Source organism: Patella vulgata, chromosome 6, assembly GCF_932274485.2.
Source record: "Patella vulgata chromosome 6, xgPatVulg1.2, whole genome shotgun sequence".
Classification (NCBI taxonomy): Eukaryota; Metazoa; Mollusca; class Gastropoda; family Patellidae; genus Patella; species Patella vulgata.
The window spans coordinates 33,518,287-33,544,561 of record NC_065884.2 but is presented as its reverse complement, the minus strand read 5'-3'; the positions used below and the strand labels follow the sequence as shown (position 1 = coordinate 33,544,561).

Genomic DNA, 26,275 nt, shown 5'->3' with positions numbered 1-26,275 from the left:
AGTATGTGAAATTAGATGACGCTATTGAGAAAATTAGACTATTCAGGAAGTATACTATTTTATGTAAAACTGATATGTCTGATGCATTCAAACAGGTTCCTATTATTCCTAATCAGTGGCACCTATACTGTGCTAAGTGGAAAAATCAATATTATATTTTCGTTTGTGCCAGGCAATTCAAATGTTATAGCTGATGCACTTTCGCGATTTCAGCTACAACGATTTCGGCAAGCGGCACCACAAGCACAAGAGCAGCCTGTGGTGGTTCCACATGTGAGCACGATTGTTTGGCAGAACTGAATGGAACTTTAGAGCATTTATGGAATCACAGTGTTTCGTCAAAAACATTTAAGGTATATCAAACTGGATTCAATGCATATCAACGATTCCTTGCCCAATATAATTATAGATGGGTAGCAATACTTCCACCAGTTTCTCAGACGTTAATTTTATATTTCATTTCATATTGTCAGAGCATTTTAAAATTAAGTTACTCCACAATTAAACTTTACTTGAGTGGTGTTAGGTTCGTATATATGAAGTATGGCCACTCAGAGTATTTCGAAAACCCTGATAGGAACATTCGAGTGTACGCTATCCTCAACGCAGTAAGACGACTACAACCAACTAACAACAAAACAAGACTTCCAATAACTAGTGATATCTTGAAACAAATATGTAATGCCTTAAGATTTGGCGTTTTTAGCAAATACACAGATTGTCTGTTGGAGGCTTTGTATATCACCACATTTTTTGGTTTCTTGAGATGTGGAGAAATCACCACTTCAGGCCAGTTCAATCCTCAAGTAGACATTACATACGAGGACATACAAATTTTTGGCGATAAAGCTGTCTTAAAGTTGAAAAAGTCAAAAACTGATCCTTACTCTAAAGGGGTTTCAATTACCTTTTTTAAAAACGGTCATAGACTATGTCCTGTTGTAGTGCTTTCCCAGTATAGACACTTAAGGAATTGTAAGTTCTCTAAAACAAACATGCCCTTTTTCATGACTGAAGACACGAAATCTGTATCTCGAAACTTTTTTATTAAATGTCTGAAACATGTCTTGAGTAAAATAGGTGTTAATGAACAGACATATAATGGCCATTCACTCAGAATAGGCGCAACAACTTCGGCTGCCAAGGCCAGAATTGAAGACCATCTAATTAAGGGTATGGGAAGGTGGTCATCAGATTGTTATACTCGATACATTAGGACCCCAACTGACACTCTACGAGATGCACAAAATAGTTTACTGAGTTAGTTTGAAAGCAAGATACTATTGTTATTATACATACTAGATACATGTCATTTGTGGGTTATTAATAGATATTTCCACTATCATTGAGTCCAAATCGTTCGAGCGAATCAACGGTGGAATATAATCAAGTGTGAAAATATTAAAATTCAAGTAAATTTAAGTGTGAACATATTTTTCAAGTGCGGAATTACATTTATGTGAATATAAATTCAGTGTGAATATAAATTCAGTGTGAAATATATAGTTCAAGTGTGAAATTAAATTTATTCATGTGAATATAAATTCAGTGTGAATTATATAATTCAAGTGAGAAATATCAAGTGTACAACAGAAGTTATGTGAAACGGCAGAATTCAAGTGAAAAAAAAAAAAAATAAAAAAAATTTAATATTATTCTGGGTACCGTAATAGTGAGAATATACATCGAAGTTGTGTATATTTTAGAATTCAACATGTGGAATCAGAATTCAAGTGCAAATATGTGTCAATTTGGGATCAAGCCTTCACTCTGCACACTCCTAATTTCATTTGCCATGAATAAACTTAAGGTGTCATATGTTAACAGTGTTATAACTGAAGAACTTATACAGGTGTTCAATACTGTTCAAACACTCTGTCATACTAGAAAGAACATGTTATCAGTGATTGTTGGTTTATTGAATTTCAATCAAATGTAGTTAAATCAATTTTGCTTGTTTACATCAATCTTTTTCTTGCTGGCAGACAGGAGGGTAGCTGGTCCGTAAATTCATACACACACTTCTATTACTAACACCCCTTGGGGCTACACAGATGCCTTGCATCTGCTCACCTTGGCATTTTCACAGCTAGTTTAACCATAAACTAGCTATTCTACCCCAAAGTATGGGGTTACCTATTTGGTTTGAAGTCAGTATTGAATATTATTGTTAAATTTATATACATGTACATGTATATATGTTTATGTATTAAATGGAATCTATTTCAGGTACAGTTCAAGATTGGTCTGGGAGCTTCGCTCCTCAATCTTACAATCGGAGCTTCGCTCATCCATCAGTACTAACACTCGAGCTTCGCTCACTTCACTGTGATTAGGAGCTTCGCTCCTTTATCAGTACTAACACTCGAGCTTCGCTCATTTCATTCACTCACACTGAGAGCGGCAGCCTTAAGCTGTCTGCCAATTCAGTCATCTATCAAGGATGGGGTTTTCACAATACATCAATTCCCATGTATTGGACATTCAGCCATGTCCCCATTAATGGACTATCATATGACATCTGAATGATACGATTTAGATGGCTAGAAAATAAATTATGGTAAATAGTCGGCGGTAACAAGGAATCATTAAGCATTTGGTCGGCGGTAACAAGTATTTGGTCGGCGGTAATTATATTACAGTCGAAAGTCATTACAATGCGGTCGGCGGTAAAAAGTATTTGGTTGGCGGTAGTCGGCGGTGGTTGGCGGTGGTAAAAAGTACCACCGGCCGAAAATCTAGTATTTTCCGTTTTGGAGCATTTTGAGATGCCATTTTCTCAAAAACGAAAACTAAGTTTTTTCTTAAACTTTTTTTACTCAGAGTCCTATCGGTGGACTATGGCGTGAGTCCAAAAATAAAAGCATTGAAATAATATAAGTGGTCCAAAAAGAACCTCAATCTTGGAAAAAAGTTGAAAAATCCTTAAATTACTGAAAATGATCTTCTAATTTTCTTTCTTTGGAAAACAGCTGAATGGATTATTCTGAAACTTCTTGTACAGAAGGTAAGGTAACCAAACAACTTGTTAAAGCTATCCCGACAATGATATAAAAACCGGAAGTAGTCGAACATAAAAAGTAAAAAAATGGCGATCTTGCGAAAAAACAGATTACTACGCCACATTCCATCGAATCAAAACAACTAAAGTGTCATTGGATAGAATTGGGATACAATTAACGATTAGTATGAGCAGTATCAGGGGCAGTACTGCCCATAAGCGTGTGTGTGTGAATTTTAATTTAACGGCCGTCTCCACCGAAGTGATATCGGCGACAATGACATGCATCTTTAATACATGTCGTACCACAATGTACTTAACGACCCCGTCCACCGAAGTGATATCGCCGACAATGACATGCAACTTTTATACATGTCGTACCGCAATGAACTTAACGACTCCGTCCACCGAAGTGATATCGCCGACAGTGACATGCGACTTTTATACATGTCGTACCGCAATGTACTTAACGACTCCTTCCACCGAAGCGATATCGCCGACAGTGACAAGCGACGTTTATACATGTCGTACCGCAATGAACTTAACGACTCCGTCCACCAAAGTGATATCGCCGACAGTGACAGGCGACTTTTATACATGTCGTACCGCAATGAACTTAACCACTCCGTCCACTGAAGTGATATCGCCGACAGTGACGTGATGAGATTTTAAACTTTTGTGTAAATATGTTTTTATATTTTGTGTTTAGTGATTTAATATATATAACTGATAGGTGAACCTGATAACTGATTGTTTTGAACTTGTGTAATTAAATAAACAAGCCAACAGTGAGGCTGATGTCCCCCGCCGAAATAGCAAAATAATTAGATGACACGTATTAATTAATAGAACATTTATTTTTTTCAAAAGTATCGAACAGTTAAACTATAGACTAAGTTTCATCACTGTCTATCAAATAGAATCAAGATTATGAAACTGATAAGCTCTGCTTGGCTTCAGCTCGAAATGTTAATCATTGAACTTAGTCAAGACATTCACCTAATGAACATCTACATCAAGTTTAAACATTCTACCTCAATTAAAAGCAGAGTTATTATGTTCCAAAGTCTTGACCAATCAATTAAATTGCTTATTGCTCCTTAGCCTTAGCAGAAAATTTTCACCATCGAACTTAGTCAAGGTAATGATATAATGAATCTATATTCGGAGTTTCATCTCTCTCAAAGTTATCATGCCCCAAAGCATCAACCAATCAGATTGCTTATCTCTGCTTACCGTAAGCATACAATGTTCATCATTGAACTCCATCAAGGCATTCACCTAATGAAAGCCTACACCAAGTTTGAACATTCTACATCAATTAGAATGTGAATTATTGTGTTCCAATGTCTCGACCAATCAAATTGCTTATCGCTCTGCTTAGCCTGAGTAGAAAATGCTCATGATTGAACTTAGTCAAGGTATTGATGTAATGAAACTATACACCAAGTTTCATCAATCTCACTTAATTAGAACTAAAGTTATCGTGTCCCAAAGCATCAACCAATCAAATTGCTTATCTCTGCTTACCCTAAGCGGAAAATGCTCATCTTCGAACTCCATCAAGGTATTGACCTAATCAACACATACACCAAGTTTGAACATTCTAGCTCAATTAGGCAGAGAGTTATCGTGCCCCAAAGTATCAACCAATCAAATTGCTTATCTCTGCTTACCCTAAGCGGAAAATGCTCATCTTCGAACTCCATCAAGGCATTGACCTAATAAACACATACACCAAGTTTGAACATTCTAGCTCAATTAAAAGTTATTGTGTCCCAAAGCATCAACCAATCAAATTGCTTATCTCTGCTTACCCTAAGCGGAAAATGCTCATCTTCGAACTCCATCAAGGCATTGACCTAATCAACACATACACCAAGTTTGAACATTCTAGCCCAATTAGGAAGAGAGTTATCGTGTCCCAAAGCATCAACCAATCAAATTGCTTATCTCTGCTTACCCTAAGCGGAAAATGCTCATCTTCGAACTCCATCAAGGCATTGACCTAATAAACACATACACCAAGTTTGAACATTCTAGCTCAATTAGGAAGAGAGTTATTGTGTCCCAAAAAGTGTGACGGACAGACAGACGGACAGACAGACGGACAGACAGACGGGACAGACGGACAGACAGACGGACAGACAGACAGACAGACAGACAGACAGACAGACAGACAGACAGACAGACAGACAGACAGACAGACAGACAGACAGACGAACCCATTTTAATAGTCCCCTGCTTTCTTCGAAAGGCGGGGGACAATAAAGCTGCTAGGTGATACTTATGTGATTATGTTTTGAGCTTGTTATATGTATTTATTGGTAATATACTTAGGTTTTTAACTTCTGAGGTCCCAAATGTTGTGTGAATGATGTGCGAGTGTTGTGTGTGTATTGTAGTATAAACAGTCCCGATTTAATTTATTTGTAGACCTCTACAAATATCCATGTATTATATATAATTAGTAGTCTTGGATATTAAATATTATAATGACACTGTTTGTTTGCCTTTTGTTTTTTGATGAGGAAATACTCGATTTTATTGCGACAAGATATGATTTGCGGTCCTTGCCCGTGTCAATGGGGAGAAACTGTTAACAATTCCCCTCCTGTATTTCTTCAACATTCCCAACAGATGGGGATGCAAAAATAAATGTTGGCCAAAATAGTCCCCCATGGCGTAAATGACGTCAATTTGTAAATTAAATTGCCGAAGCGGGTAAATAACCCAGAGAACAAGATTAGAAGGAACAAGATATACGTTAATTTATTTCGTTGATGTCTACCCTAGTTTAATCCCTGCCGCGAAAATTGTCAATTCATTGTAAATCAACTTTTCCCAACGGACGTCGGCAATACCGAAGAACTGCACGATATTCAACAAATATGCAATTCATTCGAGAATTTTAGACACTATACTCAGATTCTAAATCTGAACATAGTTTCTAAAATTGGGAGATAGAAATTAAATATTTCACACAAAAACAAACGCCGTAAGTTTTCTAGATGGCACTCAAGAAACTAATTAAAAGACATGAAAAGTAAACGGCATTGCATTACTACTCACCCGTTAGTTTCTAGACGGCTCTCGGTAAAGTGGTAATTTGGCGTAAAATCTAAACACCTTAAATAATTAAACACTCTGTTCATTTCTTGACAACGTCCGGGAAAATAAACGCCTTGTCTAAAAACTAAACCCCTTTCAAATCTAAAAGGTAGTGTTCATTTCTAAATTACCACCCGAGAAACTGGACGGTCATAAAGTAGACGATCGATGTCAAAACAAAACGGTGTTTCTTAAACTACACGGTAGCACAAACTGGGCGGTTTTTGGTGAATCTTGACGGCATTTAACACATTCTTGACGGCAATCTATTAGCTGGATATGTGTATTAAATTCTTGAGGATAAGCTTAGTTTCTTTCCTTTTTTCGTCAAGTCTGGACGATACCTGGTCCTAGTGTAGTGGGTCCACAATCTTGATATACCATTGCGTATGAGGGGTGGCCATTTTGTCCGGTAGTTTTGGTTCGATTTTCACGACATTCGAAGTCAACCATCATTATGCTGGAATGTTGATATATTTCAATGTTTTTTAAAATGAGATAAAAAATTGTGACCTCTACAGAATACACAAGACAAGCTAAAAAAACACGATTTTTCGAACAATCAGGGGCCATAATCCAGGAAGTTACGTTTGGATATGTGCAACTATCGAAAGGAACCAAGATCATTGTGATATAAAGGTACCGAAACACTTAATTAACGGAAATTGTTGAAATTAAATTAACAACATATGTAAATTTCAAAAATATTGGACACTAAATGTAGTGTGTAGAGTGTTCACAAGAAATTGTGGATGATGGACGAACAGGGGAGGCGACAATATATGACCACACTTCCATATGGGCATATAAGAGTAATCTTACCTTTCGGTATTCCAACTGTTGTTCCCATTATAAAATCTGTATGAAATGTTTGACAGTACATTTTTATCAACTGTTTTACAGCTACAATTAATTTCTCTAAACTATCTTCTAAATCTTCAACATATGAACACCTTATAGCACAACTGATAGAAAACAGAAAATCATGATTTTAACAGTAAATAATAATGAAAGTATAGATCAGTGTAGTACAGAAATTACATCAATATAAATTGAAAACTGTGTAAACAAGCCTATAGTTTTCTAAAAATAATATACTTAACACACTAACTGTATTGCATCTACTGTATCTTTATCGGTTGATTGACTCTTTTGATCACTGGGTTTCTACAAAAGGCAACAAAAGAATGATAAAAAATCATGGAAATTTCAAACCTTGAAAATCAGAGATAAAACCATATACAGTGGACTCTGTCAAATCCGACATCGTACAGGATAGTTACAATATGTCGGATTACGCAGTTTGTCGGAATACTCAGTTTACTCAAAGCCGGAAATATTATTGTAACTTCGAAAACCGAAAGTAGTATTATAATGTAGCTTCGAATTCCCAGAACATTATTCACTTTAAAAATGATAAACCTTTCTGTACATTCAAAATTTTATTACATTAATCTTTATTTCATTTAACATGCGTAGACATTTTGAATAGGTCAAGTCTGTCGTTAATTTATCTTCTTCATTGTCTTCAGTTGATCTCACACTTGTCTTTGGTGTCACATGTTTATTGATAATCTGTCGTTCTATGTCTAGGTCGTTGTCACACGGTTCGGATAGATCCGTAGGATGAACAAACATAGGTATTCAGGTTCAAAAGAATGTTTCCAACAGGTGCTAGGAATATTTTTACAGCTGTGAATAATTCGTGGGAAAATTCTTGGGTATTCTTGAGTATTTGTCACAACTGTCTTACAAGAGATTATAAAATTATCAAAGTAATCAACAAAGACCTAAGCGAGCGAGTTTTAATCTCATCGATAATTGATTGGTGATTGCTTGTTAATCTTTTGTGGCTTCACACCCACCGATTGAAGACCGGATTATACAGTTTTGATTCAATGGAAATCATGTTACAGGACGGCTGATTGATGTCGTAATTCGGAATATTCAGAGTAAGGATTACTCAAAGATTTTTTGGCTGAAATAATAAGGAAATAAATCGGGACATGAAAATGATGTCAGATTTCACAGAATGCCAGTGTATTCAGAGGTCGGATGTGACAGAGTCCACTGTACATGCAACATTTCAATACTCCTACAGTTATCTTTATCAAGCAATGATCAATAACGAATCCAGCCATACATATATAGTACATATGAGTAAAACAAATCATACAATCAAAACAAACAAAACATAACAACAACTATCAATACCTTTAAACATGACTATCAATTCTATTAAAACCCAGAGAAACCATTGTATAATGCCAGCATGAGTCATGATCTGCTATATGTTACAAGAAATATGAATGTAAGCATATTGTAGTAAAATTTAACTATACAAGTGACCACATAGGTGAAATGTATAAAAAAAAAACAGGTAGTCTAAACCTAAATAGAATCGAGGCATATTGAACACAGTAGGGTTAATGTTCCACCCATCACAAAAACAGAGCAAACCAGTGTCTGCCAGGCAGGATACGCCCACATTTTGCAAGAGATGGATAGAGAACAAGCTAAATACAAACGTGATTTTTTGTACAATCAGGGGCAATAATCCAGAAAGTTATGGCCTGAAATGTGCAAATATCAAAAGGGACAGAGATCTTTGGGATATAAAGATATGTTTTAAGTTTCATCAAAATTGTGACCTCTAGAGGGTCCACAACCTTTGTATTACACACTTCTACACAATATATTGTAACAGTTTTTTAAATCCGATAAAAATTGTGATCTCTACAGGGTCCACAAGCTAAAAACACCATAATCCATGAAGTTACAGTCCGATACATGCCAATATGGTGATAAAACTATATTTCAAGTTTCATTGAAATCGGATAAAAATTGTGACCTAGGTCCACATGTAGGTCCACATGAAAATGTGGGCATATAAAAACAAACAATCGGATATTAACTTTAGCCTCTAGTGCGTCCACAAGATATTTCAAAGATATCAAGGGCCATAACTCTGGCAGTAATTATCGGAAATTGTTGAAAATCAATAGGCTTCTTCATCCCCATGACCGTAACCCATTTTTGACAAGTGCGAATCAGTTCACACCTATCATTTGGTGGTAGCGAATCAACTCGCGGACCCATCATACCTGGCCAAAGCATTAGAGAACAAAAGCGCCAGATCAATCAACTGATTTCTATTGTTTTTATTTCTTAAATTAATGGTGATTGAGTAATAAAAATAAAACACCCAATGAAAAGGAATGTTATATTTGCTAATTATCAAATAAAAAACATACGTCTTAAAAAAGGATCTTCCAGTATTTACGTAATAGGTCAGAGCTGAAAATTCACACCGTGTCAATGACTTTGGCATTATTCAAATATTTTCACGGCTAATAATTTTATGATATGGAGAGTGAAATGGAATCAAGATTTTTTATGATTTACTGCCAGGCATATCGTGGAATTTGATAATGTCGACGAAATTGCCACCATCTTGGATAGGCTTTCAAACAGACGATACCACAAAACTTACAGATAATAATTCTAGACTTTGGAAAGCTAAATTTATTCATAACTTTTAGGATTTGATACAAGCTACATAGAGAAATATTACAATGTCAAAGATTTCAACTATATATTTTTATTTTCGACGCAATGAAGCAAAGAAGATGACAATTCCCGTCATATATCCAAAGAAAGGGAGAAATGTTAAATGCCAATATTTGGGCTGATATTTCTTTTTAAAAGTTATATTTACTTTGAACACTGCTGCCAACATATATCTGTGTTCTATTTTAAAAAAAAAAAAAAAATAAAATAAAATAAAATTCTTAGGGGATACTTGTTCACATTATTTTACCATTATGACAGAGAAAAGTCATCTTGTTCACATTATTTTACCATTATGACAGAGAAAAGTCATAAATTAAGTGGAACTGACTTTTCAATATTCCTTATAGTAATATAATTGCTACTTTGTACAATTGAATTTTATATCATTGTAAAGAACGAATCTATTGTGAGGCATTCACTGGAAGATCAAGGGCCATAACTATGGTAGTAATTATTGGAAATCATTTAAAGTCACTGGGCTTTTTCATCTCGCAACCTTAAAACACTGTATCAATTTTAGCCTCTAGAGCGTCCACAAGATTTTTCAAAGTGATAAAGGGCCATAAATTTGGCAGTAATTATAAATCGCTGAACATCAATAGGCTGCTTCGTCTCATGACCTTAAGCAATGTGTATCAATTTAAAGTCAATCAGATATTAACTTTAGCCTCTAGATAGACAGGGGCGACGACATTTCAATGTGGGCATATAAAAAGAAAAAAAACGTCAATTCCTCTAATAACTCTGTACTCCTTGGCATACATAGAAACTCATAAACAATAGATTATAAATGATAGCTGCTCGGAAAATCTGGGTGAGCTCTGACGAATTTCGATCATCACCCTCTTTTATAACCCACTAGTATATGTACGTCATAGACTGACCTTGGCATTAATTTCCTTCCCAAATATGGAATAAACATTCCCATTCTACGAAACACATGTCATAAACAGGATGACATTTGATGGATATTTTGACAATGGTAAGGATTTAACCAAAATATCACTGTTTTTCATATATAAATTATAAATATATCACTCAAATCATTAAGTACATGTGATTTGACTCTATAGAAAGTGTGAACCAAATAATTAGTTAAAGATACAATATGGTCTGCCCTCTGTTTGCCCCCCCAATAATTTTAGAAAATAAAAAAAAGTATTTGTGATACGTTTCGGTAATCAATACCTTCTACGGTGAATAAATCCCACATCCCCACTCAGTCATAAACTTGCATGTTGTTGAGCATTTCCGACAGTCTATTTTTCAAAATTTTCTTGGCGAGATCCCCAATGGACTCGCTACTTTGGCGTTCACAAGGGGAATTCGTTGAGGTTCGCAAGTCCGTTCGTTTGACATTTTGTTCTCTAGTTGGATAAACTAGTGATCAGGCGACGGACGGTATCTGGTCAGATCTATTTATCTCGACGATCGGTACCTGGGAAAACTGTAAGACAGCATTTCCGGCAGTCTATTTTTCAAAATTTTCTGGGGCAGGACTCCCTACGTTGACGCTCGTGAGTGGGCTTCGTCGTGATTCCCAAGTCCGTTCGTTTGACACTTTACCTCATCGATCAGTGCCTGAAATACTGCCAGGCTGCATTTCTGGCAACCTGTTTTTCAAAATTTTCTGGGGGAGGCCCCCTACCCCTAGTTGAAGCTCGTGCCTTTGCCCACTTAACCTTGGACTTTGCCCCAGCTTTGCCCCTCCAATCACCGACGGCTGGCGCCGCCACTGTGCAAAGGACCACAGTATTAAAAGCCTCTATCAAGTTAACGAACCAACGGCTGCCAGGCAGGATACGCCCACATTTTCGAGAGATGGATAGAGAACAAGCTAAAAAGAAAGTGATTTTTCCTACAATCAAGGGCCATAATTCAGGAAATTACAATTCGATATGCGCAAATATCAAAAGGAACCGAGATCTTTGTGTTATAAACTTACATTTCAAGTTTCAACAAAATCGGATAAAAATTGTGACCTCCATAGGATCCACAACCATTTTGTCTGTCAGTTTTGGGCTGATTTTCACGAAATTCGAACTCAGCCGTCCTTATGGTGTAACGGTGATATAATAATACGTTTTTTTTAAATTGGATAAAAATTATGACCTCTATAGGGTCCACAAGCTAAAAACGTGATTTTTCGTACAATCAGGGGCCATAATTCAGGAAGTTACAGTCCGATATGCGCGTATATGGTAAGGAACCGAGATCTTTGGGTTATAAACTTACATTTCAAGTTTCAACAAAATCGGATAAAAATTGTGACCTCTATAGGGTCCACAAGCTAAAAACGTGATTTTTCGTACAAACAGGGGCCATAATCCATGAAGTTTCGATCCGATACATGCCAATATCGAAAGCAGCCGAAATCTTTGGAGATAAACCTATATGTCAAGTTTCGTCAAAATCGGATAAGAATTGTGACCTGTAGAGTGTCCACAAACAATTGTGGACGGACGGACAGGGGCGACGACAATATACGTCCACACGAAAATGTGGACGTATAAAAATTGTTGAAGGACTGACGGATGTGGGCAACTTGTAAGTCCAAACTACGTGAAGGCGTATAAAAATAATCCAGGAAGGTTTTTGTCCTGTTTAGTTATCGTATACATACAAAATCTACTTACATTCAGATCAAGTATAGCTCTTTCCAATCTGTCTAAAGCTTTGGTTATTTCTGTTGTTTCAGTTTTAGCGAGAATAGCACAAATTGCTTTAACAGATTGATATACACCTTTGGTCTTAATATCCTCATTTCTTTCCTGAAAATACAATTATTACAAGACATTAACAGTTAAAGATAGGTTGCCAGGCAACGAAACATACGCCCACAACATCTTAGTCGTCCAAGCAGTCAACAAGAGTTGTCGCATATTTTTTCTATTGTCTATAATACACTAAAATCTGATTAAGAGTAACAACTCATTAAGTAATTATCATAGAATCATTAGAATTTGTTTGGCTTTTAGTTTTGCCCCATGCTAATGTTTAGTATACAAAACATTAATATCATGGATTTAGCTGTTCAAGTTATCAAAAATAGGTTGCCAGGCAACAAAACATACGCCGACAGCAGCTAATTGTCAGAGCGGTTGACAAGGGTTGTTGCATATTTATTCCTTTGTAGGTAATTGGGGGCCTTTACAACTAAGTCAGTTCCATACAGATCAAATTATACATTTTGTAGTTTGAGGGTTCACAAGGTTCTACAAACTGAAACAAAGGCCTCAACTCTGGAAGTAGTCTACAGAAATTGTTGAAATTTGACAGGCTTTTGTCATTCAAACGTTCACAAGGTTCACAAAGTAAAACAAGGGCCATAACTCTAGAAATTATTAATGGAAATTGCTGAAATTCAATAGACCTCTGTTTCACAAATTTAAATGATGCATATAAATTTCATACGTATCTGATGATAACTTTCATCAATCAAGCATTCACAAGGTTCAATAAAGTGAAACAAGGGCCATAACCTTAGATGTAATAAACGGAAATTGATGAAATTCAATAGACTTCTTCGTTTCACTAATTTAAATAATGCATATAAATTTCACAAATATTGGATGATCACTTTTGGCGTAATAGCGTCCACAAGGTTCAACAAAGTGAAACAAGGGCCATAACTCTAAACGTAATGAACAGAAATTATTGGAATTAAATAGGCTTCTTCATCTCCCAATGTGAACCACATATATCAATTTTAAAACAATCGGATAATAACTTTTGGAGTTAGCACGTTCAAAAAAAATTGTGGATGGCGGAAGGACGGGGGCACTGGCAATATACGTCCATATTTCCATGTGGGCTTACAAAAATGATTGAAAATCAATATACTTGTTCGGCTGAAGACCTTAAACGCTGTATCAATCTAAAGTCAATTGAAACGTTTATATATTGGCGAAAACACGGTGTATAAATATAAAATCAAATAGATAACTATTGTCTCAAACACATCCACAAGATTTTTCAAAGTGATCAAGGGCCATAACTCTGGCAGTAATTATTGGAAATCATTGAAAATCAATAGGCTTCTTCATCTCATGACCTTAAACACTGCATAAATTTATAAAGTCTATCGGATATAATTAACTTTAACCTCGAGAGTGTCCACAAGATTTTTCAAAGTGATTATCGGCCATAACTCTGGCAGTAATTATCGGAAATCGCTGAAAATCGATAGGCTTCTTCGTCTTATGACCTTAAAGACTGTGTATAAATTTAAAGTCGATCAGATATTAACTTTAGCCTCAAGAGCGTCCACAAGATTTTTCAGAGTGATCAAGGGCCATAATTCTGGCAGTAATTATTGGAAATCGTTGAAAATCAATAGACTTCTTCGTCGAATGACCTTAAACACTGTGTATAAATCTAAAGTCAATCGGATATTAACTTTAGCCTCGATGGTGACCACAAGCAATTGTGGAAGCTAGCCCAGGGATGGGATTTCGCCCGTATATTCCGGACTTGTCCGACGTTATTTTCCAAACGCCCAAAATTGTTCGACCAGGAATATGCCCAATCGGACATCCAGACATGGTGAATAATATTCAAAATTCCAAAATTAATGTAGTTTACTGAGTGTATAACTACCACTCAACCAGATTATCGTTGATAACACGCTGGATTGACTAGGTAATCAACATTTTTATCGTTTTATAGTCCAAACACCCACCTTGATAAACTAGTTAATCTGCCTCAATCCAATCCTGAACAGAAGTCATTACTTCTCCTCTGTCGGAATATGTATCAATCCAATAACAGTGATTATAAACTTAAGCTACGTGATTGACCCATGATTTCCACAGTGTCGGATGTTTTAATCTCCTTGATGTCGGCCGACAGCACGTAGAAATTAGTCACTCATGTCATATATCCTAATTGTACATAACACCCCAAATCAATATGTATCTGATAACTCGTCTGCGATATCACTTCGGTGGAAGTGTGCGTTAAATAAAGCTATTTCACACACACACATATCCGAAAAATACTAGACATTGCTAACTCTGTTTCTGATCGCACGCAGTTATAGCACTCGGCAAAACTCGGCAGATCTGTTACTCTACATCTAGCCTTGGCTGTATGACAGTAAGTGATATGTACCTACGCCTATACAATTGATTGCGGCACCGGTTTACTTATTAGGAAAACTTGCTGGTTTTAAAAAGAAGTTATAAACGTCGTTCGAAGCGTGTTTAGCATTTTCAGAGCAAAGTTGTCCTTGTTTGAAGAAAATCTGATAGACTTGAAAGAAAAACAGCTTCAGACTTTGAAATATTTGTATGAAAAAACTGGAATCTGCTGAGGTTTGTCGAGTGGCGGTTATAGTACGATAACTGAAATCTTGCGAGACGCGTGAAACTATGAAATGAATACGTGACAAATTTCATGTGTCTAATGTCAAAGAAAAGATTCTATTTTGATGGCATATTGTCGGATTTATGATTATATTTTGAATGGGGTTTATGTTTTTAAATAAAGAAATAAGTACGCTAGGCAATGTTGACGAATATGTCGATTGGAATAGTGTAAGTACTTAATTGTATTAGACGATAGTGCGTGCTAGAGTCGAATGCGATTATTTAGCAGATGGTGTCACTCGCTCGTTGAGGTAGAGCGACGTTTACTGCCAAATAAATTTCGGGATATCTTTTTTTACCCTCCGTATATAAGTCGAAACGGAGTATAAGACGAATGCCAGACTTCTGCTGAAAACTGTATCGTCTTATGACCCGAAAAATATGTTAATTTTGGAGGAATTTGAAACAGTACGGAACGGCAGTAGTCGGCACGCTTTCATTCTATCGTATTACGACATCACGTAGTTTTGGAGGAATATTACTGACATAAATTTGAATACCGTACAGGAATTAAATATGAAAAATACAGAGGTGCACCTATTTTTTATTACGTACGAATTTGAATATTTTGTCGAGACATGATTTTTGTGTGTGGTCTAAAAACTGCCTTCTTAAATAACGATAAGAGTTATGTCCCTTTATTTTCGGTAAAAATGTCCGACAAGAAAAATTTTGAAATCCCATCACTGCGCTGGACCGATGCACCGACAGATGGATGAGGGCGATGACAATATACGACCACATTTTAATGTGAATCCAAATAAATATAAAGAGAATAGGAATCCAAAACCATTTGAATAACAAAAACTTAGATGGGATCCAAGTCATAATAAACTTGATACGGTGACACCAGTAGTAGGAGTGGTTAAAAACAAAGTCTTGGCACACCTCTGAAGTCACGTCAGGGTAAAAAAAAGTCGACGGCATATTGTTTGCATGTTCATTAAACAAATACCCAAGGCTGTTCAGAAGTGAAAAAATGAAAATCTTCTATAGACTAAATTTGAAAATATGGCAAATAAAAGAAAAGAATATCTAAAGTTTACTTCTTCCACGATATAATTCTGACAGTCATTCTTGAAATTACTTGACAATTGAAGCAATATATAGAGAATCTCCTACCAGTCTTTTTTGATATCAAAAAATATCAACACAATTTGATAAAGTAAAAAAAAACGAGGCTCTGCCGAGTTTTTTTTACTTTATCAACGAGTGTTGATATTTTTTGATATAAAAAAAAACGAGTAGGAGATTTTATTTATCACCCAATCCCTTCTTACATGCACAAATAGATAAATATAATTCTTTGCTGTAGATTTAACTTTTACTGAACATTATGGCGTAGAGATACATCATTTTTTGACAGCAATTCAACCATTGCAATTCCTTTATATTGACCCAGTGTTTCCATCAAGGTCAATTGAATAACAATAGTTCATTTTTAATATTAAAAAAAGTTATTTTTAATAAGAAATGAACTGTTCTTTGAAAATAAAAAAAAGTAGTTCCTTTTCAGTAGATTATGAAATATATCACACAAACGATATCTACTGTAGAATGTATTATTGGGTGATAAAGTAAAATTCATATATACCATTTATCACAGACGAGACATAATGTGAAAATCGGATACTTCCGCCAAGTTTTGACGTCACTAGGAGTTCGGAAAGTATGATTGGCACCTTGTGAGTATACGCAGACATTATGGATTTTATCCAGCAAAGTGCAGACATAAGATTTATGACCAGGTGTATTAAAGTGTGGGGCTATGTGAGGTGATTTTCCAAACTTTTTCAATTTAATATTACTTCTATGCAGTGCTCACTCTGGGTTTCATTTTTTTTCCGCCAATTTTTCATTTTAATTTATTAGCCATATATTTTCTCCGCCATAATAAAGAACAAATATCTATAAGATTTTTTCAGTATTTTTTTTTTTTTTTTACATAAGTACACAAGTACATACAATATACATATGATATTACAATTTACAAATTCTTCTCTGTTTAGCAGAAGCCCATTTTTTTAAAGTTTTTTCAACATCTGGGTTAACCACTTTTCCATTACTTAGTAACATTAAATTACACAGTGTATTTGTTTTTAATGAATATCTGTACATCTGAAAATTTCAGTGTATTTGTTTTTAATGAATATCTGTATATCTGAAAATTTCCATTCATCGTTAAAAGATCTACCTTTTCAGAATGCGCTTAAACAAAAATGGATAATCGGGACTATTTTTTTTTATTGTACCGACTTTAGTAATGATGATCGAGGCTAGGCCTAAAATTCAAAAGCTAATATCTCAGTTCAGAGTGGAGCAATTTGACTGAAATTTCTAGCATATTTTATTCACGTAATCTATTTTTAACTATTATAGTGAGTACTGCCAGTTCTTTATCTAATCTCCCATAATGCCCCTTTAAGATTTTTCTTTTGCAAAATTTTTCTCAGTCGCGAACTTTTGAGGTAGCCTACATGCAGACCTATTGTAGAAGTTGATATTGCTTCAACATTCAAGGATGTAATAATACTAGATGGACGAGAGCTGAACATGTCAGTATTATCTGTAGACTTGGAGCATACGAAGGCTGTTCAATTTTTCGCTTACGACTCATGTCATGTGATAACTGACTTTCGACAACCCAAAGAAAGAATATATACGCAATTATAAACTGTAACAACAAACCTGGCTTCATTTATTAATGATATGAACAACAGTAGTAAGAAAAAAATAAAACAAACGTCATAATTCAATAATCCCAAACAAATCGAACAAGTATTATTCACAGAGTCCGCCATTTTGAATATGTAGAAATCGTCAAAATATCCACCAATTCGTATTTGAAGACAAAATATAATTAAATCTTTTGTCTCTTCATTAGTTTATTACTACTCTTACTGTAAATACTAATCAACACTAATCCGAGATTGATCAAAAGACAAAAGATATCTCTATTATTGGCACTTAATTGATTGATAACTGACTCAGTCAAGCGCAATAGACTGTAACGTGTATGCTTGGTGTGGAAATCAAAGCTTTGTGGCAAGAAAAATTTATAGCCACGGCTAAAAAAGAATAGCCATACAGGAAAAAGTTATCACCCAAAATTTCGCCAGATTGAATATTTTACCACCAAAATCATATTTTTATCGCAATTGGCGGCAATGGCGATCGACAGCATGAGTGCTGCTTCTATGACTATTAAGTCTGGTACTAAAGGGGATGATAGTTTGGCCAACATACTGTTTCTTACAAAACTCACAAGTTATACAATATATAACATTAGAACTATGGCAATTTAAATAAATAGCCTTAATATAAAAAAGTTTCAAGTCTATACTGGTAATGTGACTGGTGGTTTTAACAGTAGTATCACCGGCGTGTTTGTGGCTATTCTGCGTTTGAATATGCACCCAGGTGATACATATGTACATATGTAATATTTCATACATATGGATGAGCTAGGATTGGGGGTGTATAGCTCATTACTGGAGAAGTATTCTGGTGAAGGCGGTCACTGTTCATTAAAAGTCCAATTCCAAATTCATTTCAATATTACTTTATATACAGTTTTAAAAATACATTATTTACAAATTATATACAAGGCATTCGATCTCCTTGTCTGTGTGTCTCTTATTTCATCTGCCCACTTTGTGTGTGTGTAGATGTCTTTTAAAGTAACTATTTTGTATACAGACAAAAGGACAATGATTTCAACAAATCAAATTAAAGATAAAAATATTGTAACACATCAAATGAAAAGAAGTTAAAAAAATATATAAATTTCATTATTTGAAAGTTTCATAGTGAAATATAATTTATAGGATCTAATAAGCTTTAAGCCATAAAGAATTAAAAAGCATTGACACTTGATTGGCATTGATCAGACTGCATTGTTAACTGTATAAATCTTTGCTCAAGGTTTCTCTTAATAAGCCTACTGGCATCCAAAGATTATAAAACAGTCAAAGCCAATCCTGCTTTTAGATAAAATTTGAAAAAGAAGTAGAATTTAGTATCACTATTCGGTGATAGTAGCACACACTTTACATTTAGGTCTATTACATGGTTTGCATCAGTGATGGGATTTCAAATTTTTACTTGTCGGACATTTTACCGAAAATAAAGGGGCATAACTCTTATCATTATTTAAGCAGACGAATTCGTACCACAATTAAAAGTCACATGTCAAAATATTCAATGAAACTCGCTATTTTTCATATTTAATTCCTGTACAGTATTCAATTCATACCACAATTAAAAATCACATGTCAACAAAATATTCAAATCTCGTACGTAATAAAAATTGGTGACCTCGCTATTTTTCACACTTAATTCCCGTACGGCATTCAAATTTATGTCAGTAAATGTCCTACAAAATTAAGCATTTTCATAATATGTTGAATGAAAGCTTGCCGATCCTGCTTCGGCATCAAATTCACAACCATAATATTCCTTTAGAATTACGTGTCTTCGTTTATACGGCAGCAAATGAATGCAGTACTTCCGAAATAGTAAACAAGCATCGCTAACTTCAGCGAATAACACTCTTTCATAGTCACGACAGAGTGACAGGCATCATAGGCAACACAGCAGAATGATTGACATGTTTCTTAATTCCCGCCTACAAATACGTTAGAATTTCTGCTCATATAGCTATTGGTAGCTCCTCCCCTTTTTGTTATTTTCCTGGGTGCGGTATAGCATCAACCAACTTCGGCGTACGGCGTACTAGTCTCGGTCACCCAGAAACTCCTAGTCTTCAACATATTCGTAGAATATTTTTCTGCATAATAGAGACTAATAGCCTACGTGACTCACATCACACAGCTTCATAGTAAGCACTGCCTAATACTATTATGTTAAGCAATATTCGTGCCGCGCTCGAGATCAAGGGAAAGTGCCACTGTGGATGATAATTTCTATATGGATTCTTAAAAGACGTAAAAGATATCGTAGACAAAATGACTCTTACGATATGTGACATCTATGATTAGTTTATTATAGATGCTGTCGGTTCACATCAATGCGATTAAGATGCCCGACAATTGAGAAACCACGCGGTAAACAGGTGGATTAAAATTATTGTGTGAAACACTATTGTTTTTGTTAAGATTATTCTTATTATTATTATTATTTTTTTTTTCCAATTTGATTGTATCTCAGAAACTACATGTCGGATCGATACGATTTCTTCGGTTTTATTGAGAAAGTGGGTGTGACTTAGAGATTAAATCTATTTTGGGCATTCTGTGACAATGCGTAATGTCCGAAATCACCGAAGTTGTCGTTTTTTAAAATAATGCCGTAGTATTAACAATAATCATCGAATTTTAACATATGATGCATTTTGACATAGCCGGAGACCAGGCACATAGCTGTGCTACTTTTTATTTTTGATTGTCGACGAATCTTCGTATATTAATACGCCAAATTTCGTAAATTTAAAATTTTACAAAATTTTTTTTTATTTATGAATATTTTTATATGGCATTTTAACCAGGGTTGAAGAGTTATCCGATTTGACTAAAAATGTCAACATTTTTTGTGTCCGTAATTTTCCTTGGCCGCCATTGGCTAATTCAGTTTTTCAGTCCTGGATTAATTATTTATTATTCGATTTGTAAAAAAGAAAGTTCATATGCTGCATGGTCCAAAATGTCATTTTTTGTGTTACCGGTAAAGATTTGTGTCGGCACCGGAAGTGAAGTAAAATCAGCAAAAACTACAATTTTGACAGTTCGGTACAACTTTTTGAAAGAAAATATTATTTTTTCAAAATTTGATATTACCAAAAGTATACGCCACGCAAAGGCGCACAAATCATCGGACTCAGTTTTTTTAATTTCGATTTCGTTTTCGGGCTATTTTGATTAAAAGGTGAAAAAAGGTGTAAAATTAAGCTATTTACAACCCATCCACCGTCTTCATATTTCAAAATATTTCATCGTAACTTTCATAACCTCGTAGCAATAACCCATACAAAGAGAATGTATGTCAAAATTAGTTTGTAATATCAGCAGTTGTCGAGAAATAGGCAATTTTGCACGAGTCACCTTTCGTGCTATTTTGCCTGTACAAGAATCAACTATTATTCAATTTTCTTTCACCATTTGATGCCGAATGCCACGTTTGACTAGATTAAACCATTTTAACACCTTTACTGTCACCGAAAGTGACGTCATTTGGGCAAAAACTGAATTTTAGCCTTCAAAACCGATATTTATTTCAAATGAGTCGTATATGTTATTTGTTTAAAAGTATGATATTTAATTTCAATCAACAAATAGAATGAACCCATGCGACCATATAGATACCACAAAATGGGTTCTAACTTGTAAGGTTGCAGAGAAATAGACGATTTTCTACTAGTCACTTTTCAAGGTTTTTGGTCCATAACAGTGTCAAATATTATTCGATTTTCATAAAATTTTTACCATGTGATGCCTTATGCCATTTCTGATTTCATAAAACTAATTTAACATTTCCATTCTCACCGGAAGTAATGTCATTTTAGCAAAAACTGTATTTTTAGCCTTCAAAACAAATATTTTTTTGAAGTGAGTTATATTTAGTATTTGTTTACCATTATGATATTTCATTCCAATGGAAATAGAGATTGGATCATTACGATAATAAATATGTCAAAAAATAGCTTCTAGCATCTTCTCTTGCAAAGAAATAACCAATTTCGTCAGGATCACTTTTTAAGACTTTTCGCATTTTTATTACAGTTTATGGGTTCTAAATTAATTATTTATTACCTGATTTGTATAAAAAAAAAGTTCATATACTCCTTGGTGCAAATTCTCAACTTGTTTCTGCCTATAAAGTTTTCTGTCGGCACTGGAAGTGACGTAATTTTGCCTAAAATTTAAATTTTGACGGGTCGGGAGGTCTTTTCCTAAGGAAAAATCTTAATTTCTACAAATCTTATCAATGAAGATGAATGCTCCTACTACAGGCGCAAAATATGTCGGGCTTAGTTTTTTGTGGCTTTTTTTATATCGGTTTTGTATTTGCGCCATTTTGATTTAAGGTTGAAAAAAAGGAGTAAAAATCAACTATTTACAACCCATTCATCGTCTTCATATTTTAAGATATTTCTACGCAACTTTCATAATTTTGTAGCATTAATCCATACGAGGACAATGTATGTCAAAATTAGATTGTAATAGCGCAGTTGCCAAGAAATAGGCAATTTTGCATGCGTCACTTTTCACGTTATTTTGCATGTAAAAGAGTCAATTATCGTTTGATTTTCAATTTTTGTTACCATGTAATGCCTCATGCCATCTTTGACTAGGTCAATCCAATTTAACGTTTTCACTGTCACTGAAAATGACGACATTTGGGCAAAAACCCATACAGATATCACAAAATGGTTTCTAACTTGTTCGGTTGCAGAGATATAGACGATATTCTACAAGTCACTTTTCAAGGTTTCGGTCTATAAAAGTGTCAATTATTATTCGATTATCATAAAATTTTCACCATGTGAGGTCTTATGCCATTTATAATTTCATAGAATTAATGTACCATTTTTATTATCACCGGAAGTAATGTAATTTTGGCAAAAACTGTATTATTAGCCTTCAAATTGTTTTGAAGTGAGTTATATTTATCATCCGTTTAACATTATGATATTTGATTTCAAATTCCAATGGAAATATAGATTGGATCAATACGATCATAGATGTCCAAAAATTGCTTCTAGCATCTTCCCTTGTCAAGAAATTTCCCATTAAAAAGTCAGCTAACTTAGCGGTAAGTTAGTAACAAATTTTGTCAGGATCACTTTTTTGACATATGTAACACATGGTAACAAATGTATAAATGAAATTGATATTGCTGGGTAACTGGCACCGGAAGTGACATAATTTCAAGGGTAATGTGGCACCGGTGAAACCCATCATTACGGCATCGCAGTTCTAGTTCTTATTGAATTGATGAATAGTCCGACAAAAGGAAAGCAATGACTTCTGTTTAAGATTAGATTCATGAATTGTCCGACAAAGGATTAAGTCAGTCAATCAAGGCAGATTAAGTAGTTAATCAAGGTAGGTTTAGACGGTATAACACGATAAATACGTTGATCACTTAATTACCTAATAAACCCAGCGTATTATCGCCGATAATCTGGTTGAGTGGTAGTTATACACTCAGTAAACTATATTAATTTCGGAATTTTGAATATTATTCACCATGTCTTGATGTCCGATTGGGCATACTCCCGGTCGGACAATTTTGGGCGTTTGGAAAAAAGATCCGGACAAGTTCGGAATATACGGGCAAAATCCCATCACTGGTTTGCATCCCCTATAATAATCACTGTCAACTACAGGCATTTCAGGGGTTTTCAGTCTATTCACTTGTATCAATTGACCATAATGCGTTTCAGCGCCATTTGTAACAAGGTGCTCAAAAAATGAGGTTACACCAGTGATGGGATTTTGCCCGTATATTCCGGACTTGTCCGAATCTTTTTTCCAGACGCCCAAAATTGTCCGACCGGGAATATGCCCAATCGGACATCAAGACACGGTGAATAATATTCAAAATTCCGAAATTAATATAGTTTACTGAGTGTATAACTACCACTCAACCAGATTATCGTCGATAATACGCTGGATTGATTAGGTAATTAAGTGATCAAAGTATTTATCGTGTTATACGGTTTATAAACCTACCTTGATTAACTACTTAATCTGCCTTGATTGACTGACTTAATCCTTTGTCGGACAATTCATTAATCTAATCTTAAACGAAAGCCATTGTTTCTGCATTGACGGACATTTTAATCACATTGATTTGAGCCGACAATATGTATAAACTAGTCATAGAAGTCACATACTGTAAGAGTATATAACGCCCAGATCAATAGACAGTCATTATAACTCGTCTGCTATATCACTTCGGTGGAAGCGAGCGTTAAATAAAGCTATTTCACACACACATATATCCGAAAAATATTAGACATTTCTAGCACGCTTTTACAGCACTCGGGAAACCTCGGCAGATTCCGTTACTCTACATCTAGCTTCGGCTGTATGACGGTAAGTGATATGTACCTACGAATTTGCCGGTTTTAGAAAGAAGTTACCAAAATTGCGTTGTTCGAAGCGTGTTTAGAATTTTCAGAGCAAAGTTGTCCTTGTTTGAAGAAAATCTGATTAGGTACATATCACTTACCGTCATACAGCGGGGCTGTTTGTAGAGTAACGGAATCTGCCGAGGTTTGCCGAGTGCTATACCGGTATTAGAAATCTCGCGAGACGCGTGAAATTATGAAATGAATACGTGACTAAATTCTCGCTTCTAATGTCGAAGAAAAGATTCTATTTTCATGGCATATTCTCGGATTTACGATCATATTTTGAATGGGGTTTATGTTTTTAAATAAAGAAATAAGTAACCTAGGCAATGTTGACAAATACGTCGATTGAAATAGTGTAAGTACTTAATTGTTTTAGACGAAAGCGCGTGCTAGCGATTATTTAGCGGATGGTGTCATTCCCTCGGGATATCATATTCTTATCCTCTGTACATAAGTCGTAACGGAGTTTAAGACGAATGCCGGACTTCTGCTGAAAAATGGAGTGACTTATGACCCGAAAATACGGTAATTTTGGAGGAATTTAAAACAGTACAGATCGGCAGCAGTCGACACGCTTTCATTCTATCGTATAACGAATTCTGTAGGAATATTACTGACATAAATTTGAATACCATACGAGAATTAAATATGAAAAATAACGAGGTGCACCTATTTTTATATTACGGACGAATTTGAATATTTTGTTTACACATGATTTTTGTGTGTGGTCTAAAAACTGCCATTTTAAATAACGATAAGAGTTATGTCCCTTTATTTTCGGTAAAAATGTCCGACAAGAAAAATTTTGAAATCCCATCACTGGGTTACACATATTCCACAAGTCATGTCAAACGGTGATATCATATTCTTATTTGGAGAGCATGCGCAATAAATAATATCGGTGTTGACTGGAATAACCAGACGCTAGAAACTGACTTGCGGTTGAGAATTCTGGCGTATTTCGCCGAACATAACTGATGACAATTCACAGTAAAACGGACGATTGAATGTAAAACAGTTTATATAAAATCATATTACATTATTATGTGTTTTGCGACTCATTTGTGCCAATTTCTAGGTCCAAAATATTAGCGATTTAGCTCCTTTAACATTATGACCCCTGTATCGTCTAATAAGGGGTTTATAGCGATAAAAACTATGCATATAGTTTAATTTCAAAACATCGTTTGACATTGATAAAAATCGTTTGGAAATTACAAAGAGGTTGCCAGGCAACGAAACATACGCCCACAGCAGCTAACACGTCCGGGCAGTCAACAAGAGTTGTCACATATTTTTACTTTTTTCGGCAATGAAACATTTATAATACATTAAAATCTGATTAAGAGTAACAACTCATTAAGTAATTATCAGAAAACCATTAGAATTTGTTTGGTTTTTATAAAGTTTAGCCCCATGCTAATAGGAAACTTTTAACATCATGGATTTAGCTGTTCAAGTCATAAAAATTCATTGAAAATCAATATACATGTTTGTCTCAAGACCTTACACTCTGTATATGAATCTGAAGTCAATCGGATGAGAACTTTAGCTTCTAGAGGGTCACAAGGTTTTTAAAAGTGATCAAGGGCCATAACTTTGGCAGTAATTATTGGAAATCGTTGAAAATCAATAGGATTCTTCGTCTCATGACCTCAAACACTCTGTATCAATTTAAAGTCAATCGAATATTAACTTTAGCCTCTAGAGCATTTACAAGATTTTTTGAAGTGATCAAGGGCCATAACTCTGGCAGTAATTATCGGAAATCGCTGTAAATGAATAAACTTCTTCGTCTCATGACCTTAAACACTGTGTTAACTTTAGCCTCTAGAGCTTCCACAAGGTTTTTCAAAGTGATCAAGGGTCATAACTCTGGCAGTAATTATTGGAAATCGCTGAAAATCAAAAGGCTTCTTCGTCTAATGACCTTTAACACTGTGTATAAATTTAAAGTCAATCGGATATTAACTTTAGCCTCTGGAGCGTCCACAAGATTTTTTGAAGTGATCAAGGGCCATAACTCTGGCAGTATTTATCGAAAATAGCTAAAAATGAATAAACTTCTTTGTCTCATGACCTTAAACACTGTGTATAAATTTAAACTCAATCGGATATTAA

General features: G+C 35.0%; 1 protein-coding gene across 2 annotated transcripts in view; it reads right to left on the bottom strand.

The window, feature by feature from the left end:
- The window catches only part of LOC126825420 (phosphatidylinositol 4-phosphate 3-kinase C2 domain-containing subunit alpha), a 684,289-nt gene that overhangs the window by 419,761 nt on the left and 238,253 nt on the right, over positions 1–26,275 (bottom strand). For both annotated transcript variants that reach the window (XR_008788423.1, XM_056101571.1), the window contains exons 9-11: positions 12,322–12,456; positions 7,224–7,279; positions 6,935–7,077 (exon numbers count right to left, since the gene is read on the bottom strand). The gene's annotated coding sequence lies outside the window, so the exon portion shown is untranslated. The remainder of the gene's footprint in view (positions 1–6,934; positions 7,078–7,223; positions 7,280–12,321; positions 12,457–26,275) is intronic.